The sequence below is a fragment of the Balaenoptera physalus genome, assembly GCF_965194825.1.
Source record: "Balaenoptera physalus genome assembly, chromosome: 1".
NCBI classification, from domain to species: domain Eukaryota; kingdom Metazoa; phylum Chordata; class Mammalia; order Artiodactyla; family Balaenopteridae; genus Balaenoptera; species Balaenoptera physalus.
Window position 1 is genome coordinate 174310091 of NC_138882.1, and position 24001 is coordinate 174334091.

A 24001-nucleotide genomic window follows, 5' to 3' on the forward strand; every position below is an offset into this window, starting at 1 on the left:
ATCGAGAAGATGCAAGAAATGTTTAACAAAGACCTAGAAGAATTAAAGAACAAACAAACAGAGATGAACAATACAATAACTGAAATGAAAAATACACTATTAGGAATCAATAGCAGAATAACTGAGGCAGAAGAACGGATAAGTGACCTGGAAGACAGAATGGTGGAATTCACTGCTGCGGAACAGACTCAAGAAAAAAGAATGAAAAGAAATGAAGACAGCCTAAGAGACCCCTGGGACAACATTAAATGCAACAACATTTGCATTATAGGGGTCCCAGAAGGAGAAGAGAGGGAGAAAGGACCAGAGAAAATATTTGAAGAGATTATAGTCGAAAACTTCCCTAAAATGGGAAAGGAAATAGCCACCCAAGTCGAGGAAGCACAGAGAGTCCTACGCAGGATAAACCCAAGGAGAAACACGCCGAGACACATAGTAATCAAATTGGCAAAAATTAAAGACAAAGAAAAATTATTGAAAGCAATAAGGGAAAAATGACAAATAACATGCAAGGGAACTCCCATAAGGTTAACAGCTGATTTCTCACAGGAAACTCTACACGCCAGAAGGGAGTGGCATGACATATTAAAGTGATGAAAGGGAAGAACCTACAACCAAGATTACTCTACCCAGCAAGGAGCTCATTCAGATTTGATGGAGAAATCAAAAGCTTTACAGACAAGCAAAAGCTAAGAGAATTCAGCACCACCAAACCAGCTCTACAACAAATGCTAAAGGAACTTCTCTAAGTGGGAAACACAAGAGAAGAAAAGGACCTACAAAAACAAACCCAAAACAATTAAGAAAATGGTCATAGGAACATACATATCGATAATTACCTTAAATGTGAATGGATTAAATGCTCCAACCAAAAGACATAGGCTTGCTGAATGGATACAAAAACAAGACCCATATATACGCTGTCTACAAGAGACCCACTTCAGACCTAGGGACACATACAGACTGAAAGTGAGGGGATGGAAAAAGATATTCCATGCAAATGGAAATCAAAAGAAAGCTGGAGTAGCAATACTCAAATCACATAAAATAGACTTTAAAATAAAGAATGTTACAAGACACAAGGAAGGACACTACATACTGATCAAAGGATCAATCCAAGAAGAAGATATAACAATTATAAATATATATGCACCCAACATCGGAGCACCTCAATACATAAGGCAACTGCTAACAGCTATAAGAGAGGAAATCGACAGTAACACAATAATAGTGGGAAACGTTAACACCTCACTTACACCAATGGACAGATCATCCAAAATGAAAATTAATAAGGAAACAGAAGATTTAAATGACACAATAGACCATATAGATTTAATTGATATTTATAGGACATTCCATCCAAAACCAGCAGATTACACTTTCTTCTCAAGTGCGCACAGAACATTCTCCAGGATAGATCACATATTGGGTCACAAATCAAGCCACAGTAAATTTTTAAAAATTGAAATCATATCAAGAATCTTTTCTGACCATAACACTATGAGATCAGAAATCAATTACAGGGAAAAAAACGTAAAAAACACAAACACATGGAGGCTAAATGATACGTTACTAAATAACCAAGAGATCACTGAAGAAATCGAAGAGGAAATAAAAAAAATCTAGAGACAAATGACAATGAAAACACAATTATCCAAAACCAATGGGATGCAGCAAAAGCAGTTCTAAGAGGGAAGTTTATAGCAATACAATCCTACCTCAAGAAACAACAAACATCTCAAATAAACAAGCTAACCTTACACCTATAGGAAGTAGAGAAAGAAGAACAAACAAAACTCAAAGTTAGTAGAAGGAAAGAAATTATAAAGATCAGAGCAGAAATAAATGAAATAGAAACAAAGAAAACAATAGCAAAGATCAATAAAACTAAAGGCTGGTTCTTTGAGAAGATAAAATTGATAAACCATTAGCCAGACTCATCAAGAAAAAGAGGGAGAGGACTCAAATCAATAAAATTGGAAATGAAAAAGGATAAGTTACAACAGACACCGCAGAAATACAAAGCATTCTAAGAGACTACTACAAGCAACTCTATGCCAATAAAATGGACAACCTGGAAGAAATGGACAAATTCTTAGAAAGGTATAACCTTCCAAGACTGAACCAGAAAGAAATAGAAAATATGAACAGACCAATCACAAGTAATGAAATTGAAACTGTGATTAAAAATCTTCCAACAAACAAAAGTACAGGACCAGATGGCTTCACAGGTGAATTCTATCAAACGTTTAGAGAAGAGCTAACACCTATCCTTCTCAAACTCTTCCAAAAAATTGCAGAGGAAGGAACACTCCCAAACTCATTCTATGAGGCCACCATCACCCTGATACCAAAACCAGACAAAGATACTACAAAAAAAAGAAAATTACAGACCAATATCACTGATGAATATAGAGGCAAAAATCCTCAACAAAATACTAGCAAACAGAATCCAACAACACATTAAAAGGATCATACACCATGACCAAGTGGGATTTGTCCCAGGGATGCAAGCATTCTTCAATATACACAAATCAATCAATGTGATACACCACATTAACAGATTGAAGAATAAAAACCATATGATCGTCTCAATAGATGCAGAAAAATCTTTTGACAAAATTCAACACCAATTAATGATAAAAACTCTCCAGAAAGTGGGCATAGAGGGAACCTACCTCAACATAATAAAGGCCATATACGACAAACCCACAGCAAACATGATTCACAATGGTGAAAAACTGAAAGCATTTCCTCTAAGATCAGGAACAAGACAATGATGTCCACTCTCACCACTATTATTCAACATAGTTTTGGAAGTCCTAGCCACGGCAATCAGAGAAGAAAAAGAAATAAAAGGAATCCAAACTGGAAAAGAAGTAGTAAAACTGTCACTGTTTGTAGATGACATGATACTATACATAGAGAATCCTAAAGATGCCACCAGAAAAGTACTAGAACTCATCAATGAATTTGGTAAAGTTGCAAGATACAAAATTAATGCACAGAAATCTCTTGCATTCCTATACACTAATGATGAAAAATCTGAAAGAGAAATTAAGGAAACACTCCCATTTACCACTGCAGCAAAAAAGAATAAAATACCCAGGAATAAACCTATCTAGGGAGACAAAAGACCTGTATGCAGAAAACTACAAGACACTGATGAAAGAAATTAAAGATGATACACACAGATGGAGAAATATACCATGTTCTTGGATTGGAAGAATCAATATTGTGAAAATGACTATACTACCCAAAGCAATCTACAGATTCAATGCAATCCCTATCAAATTACCAATGGCATTTTTTACAGAACTAGAACAAAAAATCTTAAAATTTGTATGGAGACACAAAAGACCCCGAACAGCCAAAGCAGTCTTCAGTGAAAAAAACGGAGCTGGAGGAATCAGACTCCCTGACTTCAGACTATACTACAAAGCTACAGTAATCAAGACAATGTGGTACTGGAACAAAAACAGAAATATAGATCAATGGAACAGGATAGAAAGCCCAGAGATAAATCACACACCTATGGTCAACTAATCTATGGCAAAGAGGCAAGGATATACAATGGAGACAAGACAGTCTCTGCAATAAGTGGTGCTGGGAATACTGGACAGCTCCATGTAAAAGAATGAAATTAGAACACTCCCTAACACCATACACAAAAATAAACTCAAAATGGATTAGAGACCTAAATATAAGACTGGACACTATAAAATTCTTAGAGGAAAACACAGGAAGAACACTCTTTGACATAAATCACAGCAAGATCTTTTTTGATCCACCTCCTAGAGTAACGGAAATAAAAACAAAAATAAACAAATGGGACCTAATGAAACTTAAAAGCTTTTGCACAGCAAAGGAAACTACTAACAAGACGAAAAGACAACCCTCAGAATGGGAGAAAATATTTGCAAATGAATCAACGGACAAAGTTTTAATCTCCAAAATATATAAACAGCTCATGCAGCTCAATATTAAAAAAACAAACAACCCAATGCAAAAATGGGCAGAAGACCTAAATAGACATTTCTCCAAAGAAGACATACAGATGGCCAAGAAGCACATGAAAAGCTGCTCAACATCACTAAGTATTAGAGAAAAGTAAATCAAAACTACAATGAGGTATCACCTCACACCAGTTAGAATGGGCATCATCAGAAAATCTACAAATGACAAATGCTGGACAGGGTGTGTAGAAAAGAGAACCCTCTTGCACTGTTGGTGGGAATGTAAATTGATACAGCCACTATGGAGAACAGTATGGAGGTTCCTTGAAAAACTAAAAATAGAATTACCATATGACCCAGCAATCCCACTACTGGGCATATACCCAGAGAAAACCATAATTCAAAAAGACACATACACCCCAGTGTTCATTGCAGCACTATTTACAATAGCCAGGTCATGGACGCAACCTAAATGCCCATCGACAGATAAATGGATAAAGAAGACATGGTACATATATACTGCGGAATATTACTCAGCCATAAAAAGGAACGAAATTGGGTCATTTGTAGAGACGTTGATGGACCTAGAGACTGTCATACAGAGTGAAGTAAGTCAGAAAAAGAAAAACAAATATTGTATGTTAATGCATATATGTGGAATCTGAAAAAATGGTACAGATGAACCAGTTTGCAGGGCAGAAATTGAGACACAGATGTAGAGAACAAACATATGGACACCAAGGGGAAAAAGTGGTGGGGGGTGTGGTGGTGTGATGAATTGGGAGATTGGGATTGACATGTATACACTGATATGTATAAAATGGATGACTAATAAGAATCTGCTGTATAAAAAAATAAATAAAATAAAATTCAAAAAAAAGAAGACAGCAATGGTTACTGCACATCTTGAAAATGTGAACTTATTCCACTCCCAAGGCTTCTTACTGGTGTAAATTTCGACAAAACTGTGAAAATGACTATGATAATGTCCATGCAGGGCCGAGTAGGCATAAAGTGACCCACATCTTTATTATATCAATGACTAGATTGCTATAGATTTCTTTTTAAAAACTAATTAATTATTGTGGTAAAAACATATCATAAAATTTACCACCTTAACCATTTTTAAGTGTACAGTTCATTGTACACTTAACAGTAGTGTTAAGTATATTGACATTTTTGTGAAACAGGTCTCCTAAGTCTTTTTATCTTGCAGAATTGAAAGTCTCTACCCATTACACAATTCCCCTTTGTTCTCTCCCTCCAGCCACTGGTATATTTATTTTTTTAATGTTTATTTTTATTTATTTATTTATTTATTTTGGCTGCACCAGCTCTTAGTTGCAGCATGTGTGCAGGATCTATTTCCCCAACCAGCGATTGAACCTGGCCCCCCTGCATTGGGAGCTCGGAGTCTTACCCATTGGACCACCAGGGAATTCCCCAGCCACTGGTGTGTGTGTGTGTGTGTGTGTGTGTGTGTGTGTGTGTGTGTGTGTGTGTATATATATATATATATATATATATATATATATATATATGAATTACTACTTTAAAGACCTCAGATAAGTAGAATCATACAGTATTTGTCCTTTTGTGACTAGCTTATCTTACTTAGCATAATGGCCTCAAGGTTCATCCATATTGTATCATGTGACAGTATTTCCTTCGTTTTTAAGGCTGCATTGTATTCTAAAGTATATTTAAAAAATAAAGTATGTATATACCATATTTTATTTATCCATTTACGTGTCAATGGATATTTGGGTTGCTTCTACCTTTTGGCTATCATGAATAGTGCTGCTATAAACATGGGTGTGCAAATATCACTTTGAGACTGTGCTTTCAATTCTTTTGGCTATATATTCAGAAGTGGGATTGCTGGATCATATGGTAGTTTGATTTTGAATTTTTTGAGCGACTGCCATACTGTTTTCCATAGCAGTTGCACAATTTTACAATCCCATCAACTATCTCGATTGCTTTTAGAGGCTCAACTATCATGTACATAATAAGATATTGCCTTAAGTACCATAGAGAAGTCAACAGAAACAAAAGCTAGACCATTAGCCTCTCAGATCAATCAGGAGGGTTTAAGTTGATAACTATTACAAAACACTAATTCATTATGTCTTTTTAATGGAAATATATAATTTAGAAAACTTATTTTTAGATAGTTTTAGTGTAATTAGGCTTGTGTTTTGATTTACATTTTGGCTTTTGTTTAGAAAGACATGGCCATAATACTTTTGGACTATTTGAATAGCCTTTCTTTTGTGTTAAAATTTGAATGAAATATTTCAAATCTACAGAAATAATATAGCAAATATCTAAATAGTTACAACTCAGCTTGAGCAAAACCATATTTTTAGCATATTTCTTTTTTTAAAAAAATAAATTTATTTATTTATTTATTTTTTTGCTGCCTTGGGTCTTCATCGCTGGGCGCGGACTTTCTCTAGTTGCTGTGAGCGGGGGCTACTCTTCATTGCGGTGCACGGGCTTCTCATTGTGGTGGCTTCTCTTGTCGCAGAGCATGGGATCTAGGCGCGTGGGCTTCAGTAGTTGTGGCACACGGGCTCAGTAGTTGTGGCGCACTGGCTCAGTAGTTGTGGCACACTGGCTCTAGAGCGCAGGCTCAGTAGTTGTGGTGCACGGGCTTAGTTGCTCCGTGGGATGTTCCCGGACCAGGGCTCGAACACGTGTACCTTGCATTGGCAGGCGGATTCTTAGCCACTGCACCACCAGGGAAGTCCGTAGCATATTTCTTGATATCTGTCCCCAGGAGTAGTGCAGTAGGGCAGGAAAAAAACCCCAACAAACATTTCCACTCTTGCTGACCATGACAGCAAGCACAATTGTCTGAAGTCAGAGAAAAGAAACTAGTAAATAAATGAATCCATACTTGCTCTTCCTGTAGTTTGAGAGGAATCATGGGCTCTGTAGCCTTGCAGACCTGGATTCAAGTCATGGGTTTGCTTCTTGCCAGTTGTGTGGCCTTGAGCAAGTTGCTTAACTTATCCCTGCCTCAGTTTCCTCATCTCTAAAATGGAGATAATCATAATACTTCCCAAGATTGTTGGGAGGATTAAAAGAGAAATATGAGCATTTATATATTTACTGTGTATGGTAGGTAACACATAGTAAAGCTTCAGTAAATTTTAGTAATTACTTGTTTTGTTTATTGAGCACCTACTATATGCCAGTCACTCTTCTAGTGCTGAGAATTCAGCAGTGAACAAGAGAGATATAGACCCCCATGGAGCTTACTTTCTAGTGACAGATGATAAATAAACAAGGTAATTTCAGATAGTGATAGGGACCATGGAGAAAAGATAAGGTATGCGAAGGGGATGGAAGAGCCACTTTAGACGGGAGATGGGCGTCGTGGGGGGCCTGCGTGAAGCCTTCAGAACTGAAATTTAACTGAAAGTAGCAGAAGGAACAATTCATTGGAAGGTTTGGAGAAGAGTGTTCAAGAGAGCAGAAAGGGTATTTGCTTAGACCCTGAGGCAAGAAAGTTTGGTTTGCACAAGAAGCACAAAGAAGAACAGGATGGCTGTATGTGAGGGTAAGGGAGGCTGGAAATGACAGAGAGTTAGGAAGGGCAGGCCAAGAAGGGCCTTGTAGACCATAGTAAAGAGCTTGGATTTTATTCTGAAGGGACTGTGAAGACATTAGAGGGTTTTTATTGATAGTAGGTCCAGCATTCTTTGCTCTGGGGAGGTATTTGTGTGCTTTCTTGTAGGTGTGTTTTAGAATTATGTGTATGTATATGCTTTAGGAATAACTTTTCTGGGGATACCACATTGGTTACTCATGGACTCCCCCTGGTGGAGTTGGTGGCTCAGCTTGCATGGTTTTGGATGAGCAAAAGCAAAGTAAATGAGCAATTGATCCTTTTAGTCAACAAACATTTATTGGGTGCCCTCCACATGCAAGGTTCTGTTCTGGTACTGAAATACATCTGTGAACAAAACAGACAAACATGCCTGCCCTCATGGAGCTCACATTCTGGTGGGGGGAGGAAGGGGAGGGTGGTGGGGGTGGGGGCGAGATGTTAAACCAAATTCACTAGCAAATCGTTGGACGGGAAAAATGTTATTGTAGAAAAATTAAGTGAGGGAACTGGGCTAGGAAGTGCAGGGAGGATGGTAATACTTTAATTTTTTTTTTAAACATCTTTATTGGAGTATAATTGCTTTACAATGGTGTGTTAGTTTCTGCTGTGTAACAAAGTGAATCAGCTATACTTATACATATATCCCCATATCTCCTCCCTCTTGCGTCTCCCTCCCACCCTCCCTATCCCACCCTTCTAGGTGGTCACAAAGCACTGAGCTGATCTCCCTGTGCTATGTGGCTGCTTCCCACTAGCTATCTATTTTACATTTGGTGGTGTATATATGTCCATGCCACTCTCTCACTTCGTCCCAGCTTACCTTTCCCCCTCCCCGTGTCCTCAAGTCCATTCTCTACGTCTGCATCTTTATTCCTGTCCTGCCCCTAGGTTCTTCAGAACTTTTTTTTTTTTTTTAAGATTCCATATATATGTGTTAGCATATGGTATTTGTTTTTCTCTTTCTGACTTACTTCACTCTGTAGGACAGACTCAAGGCCCATCCACCTCACTACAAATAACTCAATTTCGTTTCTTTTTATGGCTGAGTAATATTCCATTGTATATATGTGCCACATCTTCTTTATCCATTCATCTGTTGATGGACACTTAGGTTGCTTCCATGTCCTGGCTATTGTAAATAGTGCTGCAATGAACATTGTGGTGCATGACTCTTTTTGAATTATGGTTTTCTCAGGGTATATGTCCAGTAGCGGGATTGCTGGGTCATATGGTAGTTCTATTTTTAGTTTTTTAAGGAAGCTCCATACTGTTCTCCATAGTGGCTGTATCAATTTACATTCCTACCAACAGTGCAAGAGGGTTCCCTTTTCTCCACACCTTCTCCAGCATTTATTGTTTGTAGATTTTTTGGTGATGGCCATTCTGACCGGTGTGAGGTGATACCTCATTGTAGTTTTGATTTGCATTTCTCTAATGATTAGTGATGTTGAGCATCCTTTCATGTGTTTGTTGGCAATCTGTATAACTTCTTTGGAGAAATGTCTATTTCGATCTTCTGCCCATTTTTGGATTGGGTTGTTTGTTTTTTTGATATTGAGCTGCATGAGCTGCTTGTAAATTTTGGAGATTAATCCTTTGTCAGTTGTTTCATTTGCAAATATTTTCTCCCATTCTGAGGGTTGTCTTTTCATCTTGTTTATGTTTTCCTCTGCTGTGCAAAAGCTTTTAAGTTTCATTAGGTCCCACTTGTTTATTTTTGTTTTTATTTCCATTTCTCTAGGAGGTGGGTCAAAAAGGATCTTGCTGTGATTTATGTCATAGAGTGTTCTGCCTATGTTTTCCTCTAAGAGTTTTATAGTGTCTGGCCTTACATTTAGGTCTTTAATCCATTTTGAGTTTATTTTTGTGGGTAACACTTTAATTTTAAATATAGTGTTCGGAAATTCTCATTGAAAGGGTGACATTTGAACCAAGATGTAAAGGAAGTGATAGGGTGAAAGATGCAGTTATCTGGAGGAAGAGCATTCTCGGCAGAGGGATCAGCAAGTACAAATACCCTGAGTCTATGTGCAGGTTAGAAGAATAGCAAAGAGGCCAATGTGCCTTGAAAAGAGGGATAATGGAAAGAGTAGGAGATGAGGTTATTTGTACTGGGGGGTGTCAAGTCTTGAGGGTCCTCTAGGCTTATGCAGGATTCTGGTTTTCATTTTGAAATAGGAATCCACTGGAGGAGGGACCTGATCTGATTAAGGTTTTAACAGGAGTCCACTGCTGTGTTAATAGACCCTGGAAGGGCAAGTGTATAAAAACAGCAAACGGCCACACATTAACTGTGGCTTATACCAACAGAGGCAGTAAATAGTCGTAATCTGGACAGATTTTAAAGGTAGATCCTGCAGAATTTACTGATGATTTAGATGTATGGTGTCAGAGAGAGGAGTCAAGGATCCCGGTAAATGATATTACTTAGTGAATTGTCATAGGAAAAGGTGATCAAAGAAGATACAGCCAAAAAATGTAGCAAAAAACGTACTTTAGAGATGTATCAACTAATAGTGTTTATTTTTTCTGGATTTTGTGTTATTTATGAAATTTTAAAAACTTGTGATTTGTGATTTCTTTGCTAACATTGAAGATTCATTTTTAGACCTAATATTGTATTTGTAATTGTGGGTTTCCTTAAAGAGAGCCCCCGAATTGAATAAACTTCAGGCCCTCACAAAACCTTAATTCAACCCTGCTCCTTTTCCATATTGGGGTAGTAATTTAACGTTAACGAAGCATTTAAAAACCTTGTTTCTGATAAAATTATTACATAAAATATTGTGCACGAAATAGAAGTTAACTGGAAGCTCAGTACAATATTAGGAATAAACTAATACCGGAATAAAACCATCACCTTGGGCTAGCCTCCCCTCCAAGTGCCTTCTAGAATTTCCTAGAGATTCTTCCTCCCACAGTTTTTCTAAATCTAACAAATACGTCCAACATTTCACTTTCGCTTTAGAGATAAAGGAATTACACGCAACTTAAAACACCTTCTTGAAACATGAGTGCTGAGTATTTTTTTTTTTTTTACCGGGGCTGCTTGGGCCTCAGTGGTACCTAGGCGCCGCATGAACCAACCTACCCGGCCCAAGTACCACCAAGGGCCCGGGCGGGCCGTAATCAGGGGCGGGGCTCCCGGGACGGCCGAGTGGGCGGGGTCTAGGCGCTTCCCCGCCCCTCCCCGTGAGGCCTGACACATGCGCCCAAAGTCTTCTGTTGGAACGAGGTGTGGATTGTGTGATGACCCTGGCCGCCAACTTCCGGTTTCTAGGGATGCGCATCCGGGTCACAATAACGCCGCCGTTTCCTGCAGCCGCTTGGTTCTCCTGTGTGTTTGGACCGGTCCCCATGTCCTTCTGTGGGGCCTCTGCAGCCTTTGGGTGAGTCTCCGCTGCCGACAGGGTCTGAGTGCGGCCGGTCGAGTACAGCCTGTAGAGGGACGGGTCAAGAGTTGTGTCCCGGTCCCTGTGGGTGGGGGTTCTCTTTGCCTGTCCCTTGTCCCTGCAATGCTTCCTGAGCTCATTTCATTCCTTTCCCCCCACGCCGGCCTCGCCTCTTTCTCCTCAGCTGAGCCTGTTTTGTCGCCGCTCACATCTCGCCTTGCTATTTTTCCTCCGCCTCATCCGCCTTTTAAAAGCCCTGGTTTCTTGCCTTTTCGCCTCAGCGCTTCCCTAAGCCACTGCCCCTCGGTTTTGCCCCTACTCTCACTTCAGCACCTCTCTTCCCCGACCGTTGATCCTGGAATCTTGCTGTGTTTTCACCCAGCAGGACGGCCCACCTCCTCGTTGTGCTCACCCTGCTCCACTGCGAAACTGAGCCTGTCTCTCTCTGGGGTCCTAGGTCCTGGTTCTCCAACTTTCTTCATCCTTGACCCCTACCCCTCCCGGGACGAGTAGGTGACATTTGTGCTTCGCCTGGGTTCTCCCTCCTTTTCTTTGCTAGAGGAGGCCTTTGCCCAAGCCCGGATCTGGGCAGATTTACCCGGCCTGGGGGAAGTTTTCCTTAAGGCGCTGGGTTAGACTGAACTCTGGTAGCTTCCATGGTTAGGGAACAACAAAGGCGTTCCCAGTTCTTCGCTGGTGCACAGTTTTGGGGGCTTTCGCTAGAGCAGGCTAACAGGTGGCAGGCACTCGGAATTGCTGGCAGATTGGGCTTGTGTCATCTTGTTAATCGACAGGTCATGAGGACGTTCTGTCATTTTCTTGTTCTCTATCCCATGAGAATGGATATGCACAGCTGAGGCAAACATGCGGATGTTCTGGGATGATCAGCTCTGTTTTCTGCACGGGCTTTACTTATAGGACAGTTGCTATGACGGAGGACAGAGTTTCTTGGGAGATTATTAGCCCCAGATTTTTAAGCTTATTGCCAAAAATTTTAGTGTACTGTTACTGAAAAAATTTCTGCTAAAGAGTTCATTATAGTAATTTCGAAGTACATTTTCTTTAGTTGAACTCAGTGTGCATGTGTATCTTTATCTTTGCTTCTTATACATTGTTTCTTCATTGTTACTGTATTGACAAGTTTTCTGTTTTTCTTCTTGTTTCTTCATAGACCAGACATTACATTACTTTATTACTTAGCATATTCTTCTCTTTTTTTCTTTACTGTTTTCACCGTCTTAAAACCATCTTTTTCTCATTTTGAGACTTCAGTTTCTCATAAATTTCTTAAATGTCTCTGTAGGCTTTTAGTCATCTCTAAAATGAAGGGATTAGTTTTAATAACGGTTAGTGTCCTGTTTTCCAAAATTTGTTATCTGAGGTATATTTTGAGACACAGAGTTGGATAATTTTTATTTTTGTCTTTCCAATATTTATGGTGTATGTCTAGCATTTGATTACAAATGTTTTTGTGTGATCAGTTTCTGTTCTCAGGTAAATTGTGCTCTAAAATTTAGTACTTCAGTGAACAGAATAAATACAGCTTTTAGCATCTGCTTTTCTTTTGACTAATAAGTTATAGAAAAGTCTCCCTCATTATATGAGACATATACATATGCAAGCATAGCATAGACCTTGGCGTATTCCAAAATTGGGCTGATCCCTTCAGCTATTTTTAGCAAAGGACTTTGGAGCTTGACTGTATTAGTCCTAGAAGCCACAGAGAAGGACCCTTCTGGTTGGCCTTCAGGACTTATTTCACTGCTGAGGAAGCCCTTTTGAAAGCTCCTTACTAGTACTTCCTCTCCAGCACCTACCTTGGAAACTCTGGCTTCTGTTCATCCTGGCCTCGTCATTTCCCAATCTTTAAAAACTAACCCCAATGAATATGGGCTGACACTCTTATGTTTTCTTACCTCCAGGCTGGTGGACTCTTTTTTTTTTTTGTACATACATATACCTATATTTGGATTGATGCAAGGCCCTCTTTCAACCTTTTTCATTTCTGAACTTCTTACTTCTTCAGCATGTCTGTTTAAATCTAGATTGATTTCTATAGTTCACAGCTGGAGGGAACCATAAGAATTCAAACTTATCCCTTTATTTTACAAAATACGGAAATCAGGGTTTAAATTGGTGGTGTTTTCCCCAAGGTCATTTTTCGCAAATAAGTCCTGTTCATGTGTTTAGAGAAATGGGTTTTAGTTCTTTCAAAGCTGTAGGCTGGAGAGCACAATGTATTTAGTGGTGCATGTCAATAAATTTATGTCATAGGAATGAACGTTTTAGGTTAAGAAATCTATGATGCAGAATTTAAAATTCAAGGCTGAAGTCATTTTGCCTTCAAAGAGGGACTCCAGAAAGAAACTGTTGTACAGAAGTAGAAGTTGAAAAGTCTTAAGGAGTCTCTTTCTCTCTCTCTTTTCTTCTAAAATCTCTTTGGCCTATTATGATACAAATTATGCATAAAAGCTCTTACATGAAACGAACATCCTGTGGTCTCATTGGAGCAGTTGTATTCATGGTCCTGTTCTTTGTACAGAACAGTGATAGACTTTCTAATTACTGAAAAGCCTACACCTCTTGCTTAGCTGCCAAAGGAAAAAAATATCACTAGAGACAACATAATGTATGTGTTTTTAAAGCTCAGGAGAGGAATGACTGTCGGTTTTCTATAAAAATTTCTGCTTTAGTTTGGCAAAGTCTTAGTTTGTAACCTTGATGGCTCAATTTAAAATACATTTATGCATATTAGTTTTATGCCTGCAGGGTTTTTTTGTTTGATTTTGTTTGATTATTTTTGATTGTTATTTTTTGTCATTTTACTTGGTAGTGTACTTTGTTTTACATGTTTTAATTTTTATCCTTGAACTCTAGGATATGTTTTAAGGAAAATGCGGTTTTAAAAATTTTAAATTTTTACAGTGTCCTGGTCATTTGTACCTTGCGGTATGATGGTTTCTGTGATCTGCCTAAGCCACTCCATGACTTCATTCTCTTTGTTTTGTTTACAGACAAAAGGCTCATAGAACTTCTTTTTTGGTAGTTGTCTAAAAGATTTTTGTGTTCTGCATATAATAGCAGGATATTTTAACTTCTATGTGATTTAAATGGAGGAAGAATAGTTCAGAATTGTTCAACATAGAATATAGTTCAACACAGAAATAGTTCCAAATGTATTTAAGGATATTAAGAATAGGTTTTTTTTTTCCCATACATTATTTAATTGGTTTATACCGAGGGGCCGAATTGTAATATTTATAGTAAAGTGGAAAAATATGTGGACTTTCTATCTGCGGATTAACTTAAAAATACAGGTGCATGTTCTTGTACAGAATATATGGCTTAAGCAAAAACTGCCTTATTGATATGTTTTATTGGCAGAGAACACAGCAAACAGCAGCGACATGATCATCTTGATATTTTTATTTGATCCCATTAACCTAAGTCCTAGGGTATCTAATTATTAAATGTAGAAATAATTAGGGTATTTTCTCTTATTTGTAGTATATTAAAAAGGATATTTGAAATATGGGCTTCATAAAATTTATCTTTGCTGTTTTCCCCTTTTAAATATGTAGTAGTATTTTAAACCAGAAGAGGAACTGTAGATAGTGCTGACTTACTGTAAGTTAATTAACAGATTAGCCCAAGGCGGTCAGTGCTTAATATCTTAAAGATCTTGCTACAGATTGTGTTGGATGCACTTTAACTTATTAGCTTGGTTAATATTTGTACTAGTTAGATTTGTTTTTATTCCCTAGGGAATAAAAACAAATAGTTTTATAGTAGGAGATAGTAATAATCTTTGTAATACATTCCTTTCAGCAAATTTTTTATGGGTACCTACTACGTACAGTTATATTACATATATAGACAGTTCATATGAACTAGGTGACATTATACAAGGCTGACATTTACACTTAGATTCTGAATTTGACTTTATTTGTATATATCTGAATTAAACTGTAAGACTAAACATAACCTGCATCACCAGGGTGTAGGGAAAAAGAAGACTTAACATATTAGAATGAAAATAAGCTTTAATCCTAAGAAGGTGTCAATTCTTATCAGTACAACGGCATATGATTTTTTTAACCAGATTTTATGATTTTCTATTTTCAAAACACTCAGTGATTTCTTTTCATTATTTGAATTTAAGGTTCTTGCATTAATCTGTATCACAGCTTAATTAATATAAGTAAAGTCATGTTCTTTATACATAAAATTAAGTAATTTTCATTTGGGAAACTTTTTCACAATTGAACTGTAAAAATCTGTAGTGGTAAAGCAGTAATTTTTTTTAAAAAGCACATTTTGTGTAGCACTTACTCTGTGCCAGGAATTACCAAGTGGCTTACATATAGTATTAACGCTTTAATCCTTAAAACACTATGAAGTAAGTACTATATTTATCTCCATTTACAAATAAGAAAACCAAGGCACAGAAGTTACACAATTTGCCCAAAGTAACACAGCTAGTTGGCAGGAGAGGTGGATTTGAACTTAGTTTTTCTAGCTCCAGAGTTCGTGACCTTTTTGTACAAAGTTCTACTAGTTTAATGATTTCTTCCTTCATAGGTTAAAACAGTTAAAAAATCCAATTTCTCTGAAACACAGAAGAATGCTGCATTTGGTTGGGAACTTTAGAGAAGGGTTTTACCTGGTCCTTTTATAAATGCTGGCTTAAGGCAAATTGCAAACCCTTTACTAGCTAGGTTTCTTAGATGGCAAAAACCACATATTAAGAATGCAAGTAATATCCATATCCTTCCCTCTTAAAAAAAGTATCATATGGAAGTTAATTACTTTTGAGTTATTTGGAGAAAAGGCAGTTTGTTTAATAAAATGCATTCTATGTTACTAAAATGTTTACCCCTTGACATTAATTTTTTCCCTTTCTCTGATTTGCAGAATATTAAATAAATTTATGTAATAGTCTTGAACTCTGAAATCTTACTGTCCCCAATATGAATTTAACAACTTTGAAGTATAAAACAGAAGACTAAAGCTGAAATTTCTGACTTACCTCTAGTCTCATTTCGAGATTTGGAAATTTGTACAAAATTAAGTGCATCCATTTCTTTAGGACTACCATGTTTAGAGTAATATATTTAAATTAGTCTTTTTATTTTTACTTTAGAAAAGAGGAGGTGTGCTTTCATAAAACAATTCCTTTTTAAATAAAAATGCAAATAATCATTTAGAATATTGTTAGTCATATTACTATTACTCTTTTGTGCTTTTATTATTTCCAGATTTAAAAATTTTGTTGCATCTCTAAGGGAAGGAGATGATTTTATATCAGTTGAGGTGCAGCTTAATGGAAGAGCCTGGGACTTAACATGTGATGAGAAGTTATTTTTCTGAGTTTTTTTGAATACAATTGAGAATTATGGAATCTGGTTAACAAAAAAACTACCGTTGTTTCTGGTCAGAAGTGACACTTGGTTAGGGATACTACTTATTTTCATTCTTATATGCTATTAACCTCCCTTTATTAATTCAGACATGTTAATTAAGTGCACTGATTTTTAATAGTAGCTTTTGTCTTGATTTTTTTTTTCTCTTTGTCAGAAAAGTATTGTTATTGAGGTGAAAAGTGTAAGCTTTGCTATGATGATTTACTTACTGGTATTTAGAATGTTCTTTACTTTGATTTAAACATTTGATTTTTATTTCAAAAGCAACTCTCTTTTATATGTGGGTTTGATAATCAGTTTATTTTCTAAAATTTCAATAGTTTCCTTTCACCTGAAATTTAATAATGTAGCAATTACTGAATTTAGGAAAATTGGTAGTTTGTTGCTACCAGCACTGTTACTATGGGAATAAATTAGAATGATTAGCTCTTAGGTGGAATTGAACTTATTCTTTAGTTTCCATAGTAGTTGAAAAAGATTTAGGTCAGATTCACCTGTTGTTCCTCCTTTTTTCAAAATAAGAGGGCATTTTAATTTAGCACAACGATGTTAATTTTTTCCTACTAGATTGATTATATTAATATGATAATCTCACTCTCTTTACTGACAGCATAATCCAAAGTACGTGTGTATGATTTTTTCTTGAAATATTTCAGAATTTAGAGAACATTTTAGGATACAAAATAGTACATACATATCTTATTAAAAAACATACCCTAGTAATCAGTGTGTTATTACTTCACTGAGTTTTTCAAATCTGTTTTTCCTTTTCATCAGTTCTTAACTTTGCTATAGGTTAGGAAGCAGTGATTAGATAACATTAAAAAATAAGTGTTCTTGAGAGTGAGTACTAGAGCTTTTGCTTATGCACCATCTGTCATATTGGTGTGGGATTTAATAGCTAGATGAACTGAAAATCTTTGCTTTATCTCATTTCTGTTTATCTCCTGTTAGTAATATTTATTTAGTGTTGATACCTCTCATTCGGTGAAATTGTTGTTTGTTTGGAATAACTATGGTAAACTATTGATTCTTACCCAGATGGTTCCTTTTTCCTTTTTTGTTCATTTTCAGAGGCTTGCCTTTAAAAAACTGTTATTTAGAGAATCACTAAAACTTTGAGTGTTCTTTCATACGTAGCTTGAAGTGGGTATTTTCCTCCTTTTTGACTGGTCAGTTTTTTTATTTTTTTATTTTTTATTTTTTAAAAATATTTATTTTGGCTGCACGGGGTCTTAGTTGCAGTGTGCGGGATCTTTAGTTGTGGCATGCGGAATCTAGCTCCCTGACCAGGGGTCAAACCCGGCCCCCCTGCATTGGGAGCACGGAGTCTTAACCACTGGACCACCAGGGAAATCCCGGGTCAGTTTCTTAAAATCTTTGGGTAAAATGGCATTCAAACTTTTTTGATCACAACCCACTATAAGATGCATTTTTCATTGTTATCCAGTACTTATACACATATATGTACATATTAATATTTAAAATTGAAACAGATGTTTCATGAAACAATATTTATTTTTACTATTGGTGATGCATTATAATGTTTTCTGTTCTATTTTGTTTAATTGCATTTCATTCAGAACAAACTGTTGGTATCCACTAAATGGATATGATAACCCACTAATGTGTTGAACCTGCAGTCTGAAAAATTCTAGTGACTGCTAGATTTTTTCCAATATTGTTTTTTGGGGATTGGAGATGTGTGGGTTTGTGAGTTTTTTTTTTTCACTGAAATGTATCTTGATTTTCTTAATCTTTTAACCTAAATAATTGTGCAGAACAGTTGAGAGAGGGAGACCCTGTTGCCCCAATTCTTGTTACTGTCACCTCTGTCCTTTACTCTGTGTCTAGGCACATCATTTAAAAAACTGCAGTGATAGAGAATCGTGAGGTTGACAACGCTTGGTCATGTGTAGAGCTTTTATCATTAGAATCCTTTTCTAGTTTCCATCTAACAGTCAAAGTTTAGTTTGATTAAGTTCCTTTCACAAACCTTGCTTCTGCTCTTGGCAACTAGTCAAAAGGTTACAAAGCTGCTTTATTCTGCTTTTTTCTGGCCCCATTCCAGTCTTTGTAAACCAAGAAAAGAGAGCCAAGGAGTGAAGCAGTTTGCTCCTGTGTATATAGTCAAGTGAAAGTAACACAGTTGAAGAGTCATTAGGATTTGTTACAGTGGACTGTATTTATTTATTATCCTGATTCATTTCCTGTAATCATAAAGGGGGAAAGATGGTAGAGATATCAACAGTTCCTAGCATATCACAGCTATTAGAGTGAGGCAGGGTCAGCAGGCATACACTACTGTTTTTACCACTACCTCCTTTTAACACGTAATGAGCACTTACTATGTGCCAGGCACTATTTAAAGCATTTCTCTTGTATTAACTCATATTTATTTGGGAGGCCTGGGAGAAGAACGAGAATGAGGAAGAATAGAGAAGAAAACTGGCTTTCTTAGTATCTTCTCATTACCTGGCTTGTGAGTTCTGGCTATTGGTGACTGTAGCATGACATAGCATACATTTTTTTAAAATAAATAAATAAATAAATTTATTTATTTTTGGCTGCATTGGGTCTTCATTGCTGTGCACAGGCTTTCTCTAGTTGTGGTGCGCGGGGGCTACTCTTCGTTGTGGTGCGTGGGCTTCTTGTTGCGGTGGCTTCTCGTTGCGGAGCACGGGCTCTAGGCACGCAGGCTCAGTAGTTGTGGCTCGCAGGCTCTAGAGCACAGGCTCAGTAGTTGTGGCGCACGGGCTTAGTTGCTCCACAGCATGTGGGATCTTGCCAGACCAGGGCTCGAACCGGTGTCCCCTGCATTGGCAGGCGGATTCTTAACTACTGTGTCACCAGGGAAGTCCCAGCATACATTTTTAACTTGGTCAGCTTTTTAAAATCATTAGTCCTGTCTGTGATGTTCTGTACTGAGGCACGAAGCTATGGTTTAAAACCTCAGGCTTTGAAGTTAGGCTGCCTGGGCTTGAATTCCAGGTTGGTGAGTTATTAGGTATATGACCTTGGTTGAGTTACTCTCTACGCTTCAGTTTTCTCATCTGTAAAATGGTGATAATAGTAAATAGTACATATCTAATAGACTTATTGAGAGGATTAAGAGAGTTAATATACGTAAAGTACTTAGAACAGTGCCTGACCCATAAAAAACATTACATAAATGTTAACTATTAATAACTCACAACTCACAGTTGGATCTCCTGAAAGTATTTGTGACCATGATGAGTTCATATTTGCTAAGTAACAGGACATGATTGATATTCAATGTTTTATTGCCCAGGAGCTTGAAAACAGCTTTCCTTGAGGACTTGGAAGGAAGTTCTTGTGCAGAGTGTTGGAATCAAAGCCAGGGACAAAGAGTATCAGCTACAGGCCCAACTTCTTTAATCTCTCACAGGAATCTCTTGTTATTTGGACCTTACCTTTTTTGTTGTTGTTGGGTTTTGTTTTGCTTTTTTTTAAAGATTTTTTTTTTTTGATGTGGATCATTTTTAAAGTCTTTACTGAATTTGTTACAGTATTGCATCTGTTTTGGTTTTCTGGCCTTTGGCCGTGAGGCATGTGGGATCTTAGCTCCCCCACCAGGGATTGAACCTGCATCCCCTGCATTGGAAGGTGAAGTCTTAACCACTGGACCTCCAAGGAAGTCCCTGGACCTTACCTTTAATAATTTTAATATTTTGCCCTTTGAAAAACTAAGAGGAACTAGTTAATGAATTGACTTTCACTCAAGACCACATTTCTGTCCTGAGTCTGTTTAGCTTATGTCTAAGATATTTCTTTATTTTATTTTTCTTTAACAGTTATATCATCCTAACTATGTGCCAGACACTATTCTAAGAGCTTTATAGATATTAACTCATTTAAACCTATGACAAGCTTATGAGAAAAACACTAATTATTATTTTTCCCATTTTACAGATGAAGTAAATGAGGCTCAGAAAAGTTAAATAACTTGTCTAAGCTCCCACACCACTCATCAGTGCCAGAACTGGGATTTGAACCTAAGAGTCAGACTCCAGAGTTCATGCTTCAAGCTTGCCAAGCCTGCCTCTTACAGAGATGAATTATGTTGAAAAGGGTAAAATAGCAAGTGTTAAAACTTACTTCACTGTTCTTTACTCTGTGTACTGAATGACAACACTGAAATTATGTGTGATGGTGTTTTGGCTGATGGATTTTTGAAGGAATAAATAAATTCGAAGTAAAATATTAATAAAAGATCTGTACCTAGATTTTATAGTTCTGACAGCTAAAGACATGCATTTCAAAAGACTCAGTTCTGGTAATATAGCGTGTAGTAAGTTTTGTTCAAATACTGGAGAGTGGATTGATAGATACATGTGATGGATAGATATATAGAATGCTATGTAGAATTTTGACTTTAGAAAATGGGTAGTATAGACACATTTATAGAACATTCATGTTGGAGTATACCATGTGTCAGGCCACAGCGCCTATAGAAAAAAATGTGATTCTCTTAGAAATGTTAACTTTAGATTAAAGGAGGGTGGAGATAAAGTTTTGGAGGCTGAGAGTTCTATGGAGTCTGGATCTCCATGCATTAGAGAAACTCTTATGCTTTGTGACTGACACGTTACTAAAAACTGAAGAGAGGTCCAAAGAGGGTTGGAAGGAATGTAGTAGAACTGTTGGATTATTATTAAGGTCATTTTGACACTCTAATTCAGATGAACTCATTCCTTCTCAGTACTTTATACTGTGGTTTTGGAATTTTTCCTGTGGAACGCTATCTCCCAATTTTATTGGAAGCTTGTGGGGAAAAGTTTGTGTTAAATTTTTTTAAAAATTTATTTTATTATTTATTTTTGGCTGCGTTGGGTCTTCGTTGCTGTGCGTGGGCTTTCTCTAGTTGCAGCGAGTGGGGGCTACTCTTCGTTGCGGCGCGCGGGCTTCTCATTGCAGTGGCTTCTCTTGTTGTGGACCACGGGCTCTAGGCACGCGGGCTTCAGTAGTTGTGGCACATGAGCTCAGTAGTTGTGGCTTGCGGGCTCTAGAGCGCAGGCTCAGTAGTTGTGGCACACAGGCTTAGTTGCTCCATGGCATGTGGGATCTTCCCGGACCAGGGCTCGAACCCATGTCCCCTGCATTGGCAGGCAGAGTCTTAACCACTGCGCCACCAGGGAAGCCCTGTGTTAATTTTTATTAAGGATGATTTTACAGACAACTTCAAAGGACGATTTTCCAAGAAGTAAGGTTAGAAATTGTAAAAACAGTTCTTTTCGGAGAATCTATTCCTGATAAAAATTTTTTTCCTGTTAAGAATTTGGTACAGCCTAAATGTATTTTTTAAAAAATTCTTTCCCAGTTAAGTTCTGATAGTATTCTGTTTAGTGTAAAGTTACTATAAATATTCCTACAGCTGACAGTACCATGATGTGTTAGTCATGCCTCCCAAATAAAGTAGCCAGAAGAATTCACCAACTTTACCACAGTCAGTTGGCTGGGCTGTTTATTTATGGAGGGAGTTAACCAACATGGTGATGGCTTTTGTCGGTCCACAGGAAGTTCAGCAGAGAAGGTGTGGTTGTTTGCTGTTTTTTTGGCCACAGAAATGTGATTTGTGCTGATGCCTGAATTGTGAGAGCTAAAAGGCTCTCTTAGGGTTACTTTAAAGGGAGCCTTAAAAGAGGTCAGTTGCGTGCAGGTCTGCTGGATATTTGTGTCTACTTAGCAGGACTCTTGAGTACAGAGGACTCTGAGTGAATGTGTTAGTAGATAAGTTAGGTAAGTTTTTTTAAAGGTAGTACTTGAGAAAGATTGCCATCAGCTGATAGACTTCAGTGAATTTCTGAAAGATAGGAAACAGTGAGATTGGATTGATAGAGAAACTAGGAGAAGAAATCACATCCGAAAGTATATGTAGAAGTTTCAGAAATATACCAGACTCCAAGTAAATGAATATGGAGAATGGAAGAGTGCCTGGAGCATTCATCAGTTTCCTGCCCCTTGCTCTATTTTGAGCTTCTGGTGTTTGTCCCCTGGATAAAGCCCAGAGAAATGCTTTCCCAACATATGGAACAATCTGCCTGGGGAGGGCTTTCCTTATAGTCTCTTCTCCCCGTGGCATTTAGTATATATAAATCAAATCATGTCATTCTCTTGCTTGAAGCACCCATTACCTCCCCAAACTGCTTATCATGTGTTACAAGGTTGTGTGTGATCTGGCCCTTGCCTGCTTCTCAGGACTCATTTCCTACCACTTATTCACTTATTAACATCAGCCTTTTTGCTATTTCTCAAACATATCAGGATGTTTTCCTTTTAGTTTCTTTACACTTGTTTCCTTCTGAAGGCCCTCTTTTACATCTTTGTACAGTTTTCTACTTTTGATTATTCACATCTTTGCTGAAATATTGTTACCACCTCAGAGAAATTATCACCAAATCTGAAATAGCTCCCCTGTAGTCATGCTCTACTCCTTCGTTTTATTTATTTATTTATTTATTATATTTTTGGTAACAGCTTTATTGAGATATAATTCACATACCTATTTAAAGTATATAATTCATTGGTTTTGACTACATTCACAGAGATGTGAAAACATCACCACAACCAATTTTATTTATTTTTTGAATTTTATTTTATTTTTTTATCAGCAGGTTCTTATTAGTTATCTATTTTATACACATTAGTGTATATTTGTCAATCCCAATCTCCCAATTCATCCCATCACCACCACGCCACCACTTTCCCCCGTTGGTGTCCATGTGTTTGTTCTCTACATCTCTGTCTCTATTTCTGCCCTGCAAACTGGTTCATCTGTACCATTTTTCTAGGTTCCACATATATGCGTTAATATACGATATTTGTTTTTTCTTTCTGACTTACTTGACTCTGTATGACAGTCTGTAGATCCATCCACATCTCTACAAATGACCGAATTTCGTTCCTTTTTATGGTTGAGTAATATTCCATTGTATATATGTACCACATCTTCTTTATCCATTTGTCTGTTGATGGGCATTTAGGTTGCTTCCATGACCTAGCTATTGTAAATAGTGCTGCAGTGAACATTGGGGTGTATGTGTCTTTTTGAATTATGGTTTTCTCTGGGTAAATGCCCAGTAGTAGGATTGCTGGGTCATATGGTAATTCTATTTTTAGTTTTTTAAGGAACCTCCATACTGTTCTCCATAGTGGCTGTATCAGTTTACATTCCCACCAAGAGTGCAAGAGGGTTCCCTTTTCTCCACACCCTCTCCAGCATTTGTTGTTTGTAGATTTGCCCATTCTAACTGGTGTGAGGTGATACCTCACTGTAGTTTTGATTTGCATTTCTCTAATAATTAGTGATGTTAAGCAGCTTTTCATGTGCTTCTTGGCTATCTGTATGTCTTCTTTGGAGAAATGTCTGTTTAGGTCTTCTGCCCATTTTTGGATTGGGTGGTTTTTTTTTTTATACTGAGCTGCATGAGATGCTTGTAAATTTTGGAGATTAATCCTTTGTCAGTTCCTTAACTTGCGAATATTTTCTCCCATTCTGAGGGCTGTCTTTTCGTCTTGTTGATGGTTTCCTTTGCTGTGCAAAAGCTTTGAAGTTTCATTAGGTCCCATTTGTTTATTTTTGTTTTT

At 37.4% G+C, this 24001-nt stretch overlaps 1 protein-coding gene across 7 annotated transcripts in view; it reads left to right on the forward strand.

The window, feature by feature from the left end:
* The window catches only part of EYA3 (EYA transcriptional coactivator and phosphatase 3), a 121272-nt gene that overhangs the window by 10460 nt on the left and 86811 nt on the right, over positions 1–24001 (forward strand). For 3 of the 7 annotated variants that reach the window (XM_082440313.1, XM_082440314.1, XM_082440315.1), the window contains exon 1: positions 10822–10967. The exons of 1 other annotated variant lie outside the window; for it this stretch is intronic. The gene's annotated coding sequence lies outside the window, so the exon portion shown is untranslated. Of the gene's footprint in view, positions 1–10821; positions 10968–20326; positions 20487–24001 lie in introns of those variants that run through there. 3 more of the 7 variants (XM_082440321.1, XM_082440324.1, XM_082440322.1) reach the window with 3 other exon arrangements.